This window comes from Gallus gallus, chromosome 9 (assembly GCF_016699485.2).
Source record: "Gallus gallus isolate bGalGal1 chromosome 9, bGalGal1.mat.broiler.GRCg7b, whole genome shotgun sequence".
NCBI lineage: Eukaryota > Metazoa > Chordata > Aves > Galliformes > Phasianidae > Gallus > Gallus gallus.
The window spans coordinates 12,304,259-12,312,388 of record NC_052540.1 but is presented as its reverse complement, the minus strand read 5'-3'; positions in this window follow the sequence as shown (position 1 = coordinate 12,312,388).

The window sequence follows — 8,130 nt, the reverse complement described above, 5'->3', positions numbered from 1 at the left end:
GAAGGGCTGGCTCCATCCGCCTGCTTGCGGGCAGTGCGGTGTAAATGGCAGCCTCCTGGCCTGGGCCTCCGGCTGCCTTCATACAGACTCTTGGTGCTGTCTGCAAGCCCTGCTCTTCAGAGCTGATGAACTCGTGAACTTCCAAAGGTGCCAATTTAATGCTCTTTTCCACCATGGTCCGATGTGGTCCTGTTCGGTCTTTTTAAATGCCAGCTGGGAGGAAAGCTGTCTGTGTTCCTGAGGTCCTCATCTTCAGCTCATTTCCAGTAGGAAGTAAATAAGGAAGCTTTTAGTGATTCAAATCAGAGCTGCATTCCTACCTCGTGCCTTCTCGGGTGTGCTGCAGACCAGAGCTGTGGTGCACTGATTTGAGCCAGGTGTCCTGGCAGCAGTCTGACAGAGCAGAGGTGCTGCAGCTGTTAGCGTGACACAAAGCACCACTCCTCTAGCAGGCAGCAGCAGGTCTGTGGGGATGAGGAGATGGCTATAAAGGGTACAGCCTGGGGGTGAGGAGCGAGCTGTTGGTGACCACATCTATTTAAATAGCGATGGGGAGCCGCTGGCAAATATCCACAGCAGCCATGGAGGAAGGCCCCAGTTGGCTGACGCTGAGAAGTTTGGGCTCTGAAGGAGGTGCAGAGATGTCTGTGTGGTCCCCGTGCCTGTTCCAGGCTGAGGACTGCTGAGTTTTCTGGCTGTGCAATTCGCCCTGCTCTGAAAGCTCCATGGTAGATATTTTACCACGTCTCTTTGGAACCTGATTCATTAGTTTATCATTTTAATTAAAACGATACTCCTTCATTTCTTTGAACTGCACTGACTTCGCTGGAGTTGTGCCATTATCTAACTGAATAGGAGCACCTGATGCTGGCTGTAACCACTGCTGAGCACGGCCCCTAAGGAGAACCAGAGGAGGGCCAGGCTGCTTCCAGCACTTGCGGGCATTCGTGCAGTCCCACAGTGTGCTGCTGGTGGTAGAAACAGGAGAGAAAAATGGAGCACAGAGATAACGAACTCCCCTACACTATAACTGGTGGTGCCTGGCTGGTATCCATCCACATCAGTCGGGAAATTTGCTGGATATTACCAGGGGTGAGATGTATTATGTGCTGCGCAGAGGCTGAACAATGAAGTTAACCTACAAGTGAGGAAAGAGCGCGCGCCAAGAGATGTTATCTTCCCTCAATGAGCTGGATCCTGAAGGGCTCCTGACTTGATGAAAGGCAGGAAACCCAAGCTCCTATTTTATGAGCCAAGGGCTCCGACCACGGTGAAGCAACGCCTGTGTCATTGGCTTGGTGAATGGCACTGAGTGTGTGAGGACCCTGGCAGGGAGCGGTGCTGCCAGGAGCATCCCTGCTCACCTGAGAGCTGCTGCCCCAAGGTGACCCAGCACTGCCGGCACTGCTTGTGCCACACGTGGAAATAGGAATCTCAGCAGCCAGCCCTTAAGGCCCCGCAGCGTTCACTCCTCCCCAGGCTCACCCTCCCTCCATCAGCACTGCTTTTCACCGCTGCCCTTGGAGTTGGTTCGGTTCCTTCCTGCTTTGTAACGCATTTTAGCAGCAGTGTCTCCAGTTTGCTGATCTCCCTTTGATGCCGTCTCAGCCGCTTCTCTGAAGTCCAAAGAGATGAGCTCTAAGGGGCTCCCTTTGACTTTCAAAGGAAGAAAGAATAAAGCCTGACAACATTTCTCTTTGCAAAGTCCATATTTAATGTTCTTGTGTTTTCCATTAACTCTGGCTCTCCCCAATCGAAGACCTAGCTTTCTGCTGCAGCCAGAGCACTGGGGCTCCAGCCTGCCTCCCTGCTTCTCCCTTAACATTTTCTTTTCCCAAGTCACGTGGCAGTGTCCCAGACGTGAGAGACTCATTCAGATACAGCTGTTTCTGAGGTCGTGTCAATCCACCCCGAGGACTGAAACTGCTTTTTACACAGTATTTATTTATCCTATTATCTCTTTTGCCTTTTCTTCACATTCATTGTTATTGTTTCCCCGGTGAAAACCAAGCACAGGGTTAACTTAGCCAGGGGTCATCCTGCCCTGCCATTCATCCCATATTCTCTGTAAAAGAGATCTCCTCTCTCTCATATACCCGAATGCCCCTTTCTGTTTGTTTGGCATCCCCTGTGATAACACAGGTTGCTCCGAGGGCTGCCAGAAGTGACAACCAAATGTACTTTTCCCCACTCCACCTGCAGTCTTTACATGCTCCCTTCTGTGTCAAAGTCCCCGGAATTCAGAATCAGACCTCTGTTTCCTTCCAGTTCAATCTGAATTAAAGCAGTTTGCGTTGAGCTGAGTTTTTCACAGGCCATCTCCAGGAGCCGCAGTCGGTGGCTGCCATGCCCTTGGAGGAAGGGGCAGCATCACAGCTGTACCTTCTATCTTCAGGCCCTGGCTGAAAACCGGTGTCACACAGCTTACGGTGCCCGCAGACATGGGCAGCCCAATCCTGCCCTTGTGGCAGCTCGCAGATATTCGCATTCCGGTTAATTATATAATTGAGATGTTTCCGGTGATTTAAAAGGCTTCTGACTAAGCTGTTGGCATAATGGGGGAAACTGAAAGCCAGAGTCAGGGGGAATCAAGAATTCAGCAGAAGCCTTTGAACCGGCTTTGATTTACATATGAATAGCGCTGAGCTGCAATGGGAATTGCGTCCGGCCATCTCCAACGGAGGCGCCCAGTAGGTTGCTTGCTGCGAACACTCCCCCATTTCCTATTATGATTACTTTCACTCCCGTGCGATGTATTTCAGCCTAGTTACACGGAGCTCATCCGGATAAAAAGTCCCTTGATCGCAGGGATGCTGAGCCACAGTGCGGCGTGACCGTGATGCGCAGAATAGGGGCAGCCACGCAGTCCCGCAGTGTGCCCCGTGCTGATGGAGGAGCCGACGCCGAACGTTTGCAACGAGGAAGGTGCAAACATGCTCCGGCTGCAGCCACACCGCTGCTGGTGCTGCCCCAGGGTGCTGGGGATGGACTTTGCAGGTTTTTGCTTTACAGATTGACTTCGTGCTGCTCCATGGCACGCTGCAGGGCAAAGCTGTGAGTTTTCATTTGCGGCTGTGTCCGTGTTAAACACCCGGGCTATGATCTTTCTGAATGTGGCCCGGAGGTGCTGTGGGTTGATTCTTTGCATTGCTGCCCGGCCATGAGAAAGGAGGGATGAGCCATGTGGTTTGAGGGCTGCGTGCCAAAACAGATAGCCTGTGCCCTCCGCCCCCTCTCCCCCTGCACAGGCTGCTGATCCCTAGGGGTTGCACGCTGCAGGATATCTCACCCATCTCACTGGAGCTGGTTTAGGCTAAGACATATTCACAGCAATTTATGTTTAATCTGCTGCCCAGTTCTAGCACTTCTGAGACACTTCAGTCTGTGTGACTGCTTCTCCTTCCTATTCTGGGCTCCTGGGTGTGCTTTGATGCTTCTTCTGTGTAGCTCAGCCTTCCAAGCTTCAGCTTACGTGAAATCCCGAAGACAGCCAGCTTATGTCACCATCAGCCGTCAGGGACAGCGGCACAGAAATCCTCAGCTCAGTAGATCTGCTCTCTCTCCCTTCCAACTGGGAAGAGGAAATACAAACTGAACTGCACATGCACCATGGCCACATTTAGAAGTGAAAAGCAACACAAAACACCGTGTGCTATTCATCAGGTAGCTGTTATCTGCAGCTCAGTTGCTTTTGGCCCATACCACACCTACACGCTATTTTCTTCCTAAACAGCCCCCCGCCATGCCGCTAGGAAATGTAGGAATTTCACAGTTCAAGGAGAAGGATGCAGGGCTGCTCTCTGTTGAACAGCTCTTGTTGTTCTCTGTTGCCAATTAATGGGATTGTACTGGGCTTGTAATCAGCACTGATTAACCTACCACAGAGGTTGCAAGACAAATCTTCATCTCACATCGGACTCTTCTGATGCTTCTCGCAGAGCAGAGCCTGTACAGACCCCTCCTGGGCCATGTGCTGCAGGGATCCCCTCCTGTCCCCAGTCCAAGTTGGACTGAGGAAGGAGGTTGCCAGGCCCGGAGCAGAGCACTGCTCCTCTGCTGGAGGCCGGACCCAGCCGGCCAGCCCTGCTGGCACTGATAATTGCATACAATTGAGATGTAATTAGATGGAGTTTATTTAACTATTGGTTGTGTTCAAGCTCTCACAGAGACATCTTTATTGCCTTAAGGTTAAATTCATTAATTCAATCGCTTATTTAGTCAAGCATCACATACAGAAGAGGAGGAAGATTACCATCCAAAACCTGTAAGGCTCACAGAGCTTGTCTATTTGATAGCGCTTCACTCTCTGCAAAGACCTGATCTCGCTAAATCAAGAATGAAGCACAAAGTGCATCGATCACCAGTGACCGAGCTGTAGGACCCATGCTGGAGCCCACGCTTGCTGCCTCCTCCCTAGAGGCTGACAGCAGACAGCAGACGAGCACCCTGACTGGCACACAAACACGGGGCTTGCTCCTCAGCATCCATTCTGTCTGAAAGGTTTCTGAAAGTAAACTTTCGTGGCTCATCACTGCTGTCAAAGTCCTCTTGTGTCCTGCTCTCCCTCTGCTGTCTCCTTGCTTGGCCCCAAGGCAGAGGAGATGTTCTGACAGCTCGGAGACCGGTGTTATATTTCTGTCATTCCATCTTTTCTCTTGCATTGTTAGATCAAGACACTTGTCTCTTCTCCTGCCCTGAACCTGCTATAATGCAAAAGCAGCGTTGGCAGAAGGGTCACATCTTCATCTACAGATATTTATTGGCAAAATTCTCACCTACTCCTGGAGCAGAGCAAATCAATCTGTGCTATCTAAGGATATCCTCTACTGTGGCGAGAATAACACTTTCCATCACTGTGAAAGCCACAGAGAGAGCCCTAGGTGAAACGCCCCGGTGTAAATCCCTAACACAGATCCCTCCACCTGGATGTCCTCATGGGCTCAGATACTTTCAGGTCAAACAGTCCCATTTTTGGAACATTTCTTTTTGGAGAGGAGCTCCAAGAAGCACTTCTGCAATGCAGTGGAAGAGTTTCCCCGGCTCAACAGCAGCTCAGGGTTGCTGTGAGCACAGGTAAGATCAGCTCAGACATTTCCCCAGACAGCTGGCAACCATGAGATCCAGGCCCAAAGCAGGATGCAGGCCTCCTGTTGCCATATACCTTTGGCTGACAAAAGAAACATGAATCCATTCCGATTTCCTCACTGGTCTCCTGCTCTTGTTGGGCTCGAGGCTGAAGCTACAGGAACAAATGCACCATCTCCAGCTGATGCTATGTTGCAGTGAGACTGACGTAAATAAAAATGGGTTTTTGTATAGGATTTGGAGTGAGGAAGAACTTGTTACAGGAAAAATAACATAGAAAAACATCCACTCTTTTCAATTCATTTTTCACATTCAGGAAATAGTTGGCAGTCTGCATTAACATGGTAAGAAGGGGCAGTGAATGGCTGTTGTGTGTCGTCCACCTCTGAAAAGCATCTGTCCTACCTCATGAGAAGCCACAAAACTCATGCATGAGCTTTAACTGCTTATTTCTTCCCACCCCAAGGGCAAATCACCGTGTGAATTCTGCTGGCTCCTGGGAAGGGAGCCCAGTGGTGCAGCAGCTTGTCACACTTCCCTTGTTCTCACTGGATGGCAGGTCTGTGCCCTGTCCTGTGCCAGGAATTGGCTACTGCAGAGTGCCCATTCTTTGATCACAGAAGCCCACTGTAACATTTAATCATAGCTCTTCATGACGCAGTTAGACTGGGCTAAACAGGTAATGCTCCTTTGGCATCTATGGAGTAGGTTTCTTGTTGGGAATCTAAGTTTGGCTGCTCACTTTGAAACTTTTTTGACTTCAGATGAAATCGCTTCCAGCTGCTTTCACAAAGACCCACATGATGTCCCTGTTCTGCCAGCGTGCGGCCTCCTATAGAGAGCTCTGTAAAGTCTGCTTTCAACAAAAACACACTACTTGGGAATATAATTGCCTCTCACTCCCATAAATTTCAATGCGTTCCAAAGGCTTTCCTGTAAATAGACCCCACTCCTCAGCAGGGCAGAGGTATTCTGCCGTGCTGATGGAAGCCAGCCCTCACCAGGCTCCGTTCTGTCAGCAGTGCTCAGACAGGCAGTTCTCAAGTAGCTCATTGTAGGATTATAACAGAAATGCTGAGTCACGGCCTGAAGCAGTGATGGAGCACCTGGTGGGAAGGTGGGGACAACCCAGGGAGCTCAGCTGCATGCAATGTACCTGAGTGATTGGAGGGGTGGAGCCAGGATGTACCCCTTCCCAGACCTCATTTAAGGGTTGGCAGTGGAGGTGAGGGGATCTTGCTGGATATCCTCATGTACCTGAGGTCTTTTGAAGGTAAGCAACATATGTTGTATGTGGTTGTTGTGTTTGAGCAAGTCCTCACTTGCTGTAGCCTGGAGCCCTGCTGTCATTGCTGTGCTTGCCATCACATTACAAGGATAAAACATCACATTACTTCTCCCTACCACCACTTGTACTGAGATTCAGCTCCTGCAGGAAACCATATGGTTTCCAGAAGCCTACCCACATACCTGTGTGTGCCTACGCAGCCCATGAGTCACACTCACTGCTTGGATGCCCCCTTAGTCATGCTGAAAATCTGTGAGATTTCAGTGTCTATTTTCCATGTGAACTCTTCAGAACTTCAGACAATTCTTCACAACCATTTGCATATGCATGCTTTTTTTCCTGTTCTTTGTTTCAGGGACGCACTGGCATTACTTACTTTGAGGCAAACTGTACCTGGATGTTTGCAGAGGACTGATGGGAGCTGCTGTGTGGCCTTCAGGGAGATGCAGACATCCTTTGAGCACACTTGTATCTTCACAGCACATCCTGGGGTTTAACCCACGCCAGTGGGACTCAAGAAGGAGGACCATACACCTATCCATGCCATCAGCCCCTCAGCTGCATAGGCTCCTGTCCCAGCTGGGCATCAGGCAAGGCTGTCATTTTGCTTCCTCAGCACAGTGTAGGCAGCGTGTGAACTTTGACGGTTCTTTTTGCCAATAGAAGTACAGGAAAGATCAGTTATTCTATCTTTTGTAAAGGGCCAATGCAGGAGATGTGCTACATACCAAATTAAGAACAGCGGCCCCAGGTTGTGCTTAAAAGAATGCTGTAATGAGCCTACCAGAAGCTGAGCTGTTTTTGCAGCTGTACCCCAAATGCTGTCAGTGTTAGGTGGCAAGCAGAACATCCCCATAGCCAACCAGGGGTAGGTAGGTGCACTGCTCTGCTTTGGAGCTGGTTAGTTGCTGTTTTTATTCAAAGCATCCTTGTGCTTTGTGAGCATTCCCTGACCTAGTGATTATCCTGTGCCCTAATACAGTCAGATAAAGCAGCGGAGCCATTTCTTCTTATGCCACATGCAAGAGCTTTGGAAGAAGCAACATGAGACTGTAGGGAATGCTGTGCAGTAATTCAACATAGTAAAACTGCCAGGAATGGTCATTAGGACAAACAATCCAGCCACCTCCCCCACCGGGGGAGAATGTGTTGCTTCGCTCCTCTGCCCAAAGACGTTGCTGGTGGAGGCAGGGCTTCCCCAGGGTCACTGTAAGTGTGCCTGACCTGAAAAGCCACAGAGGGGCACACAAAACCACTGCTGGTTCAGACCGTTCCCAGTTCAGGTTTGTATGGTTTCACATGTTTGTTCTGATGTGGAATAAGTCCATCTCACCTGTTTCCCAAAAGGCAGATGCAGTAAGCGTAGGCAGCTCAGACGTTTCGTATCAGCAATACTATCTGAGATGCCCTATGGGAGATGTTTGTGCCCTTCCCAGGCAGTGTTAAGGAGCGTGATAGGACTGCCTGAGGAAAGCTTTCCTTGTGCTGCCTGCACAGCACTGCTCCCAGGAATTCACTGGGATCTGTGCAGTGAAAACCTGTATTGCTTTAAATATCCAGCACTGCAGAACGTGTTGGGGTGCAAGGCTGATGATTTCATCCTGTGGTGTTTGTGGAGCTGTTCCCTGGGTTTACCAGTGCCGCTGCTGTGAGGTTTGGACAGGGGCTGCCTGGGGCTGGTGGACAGCTTTCCTTTTTGAGCATCAGCCACGTGACCCAGCTGGTCCAGCAGTGGGGCTGGTAAGATCTGCAGGGTG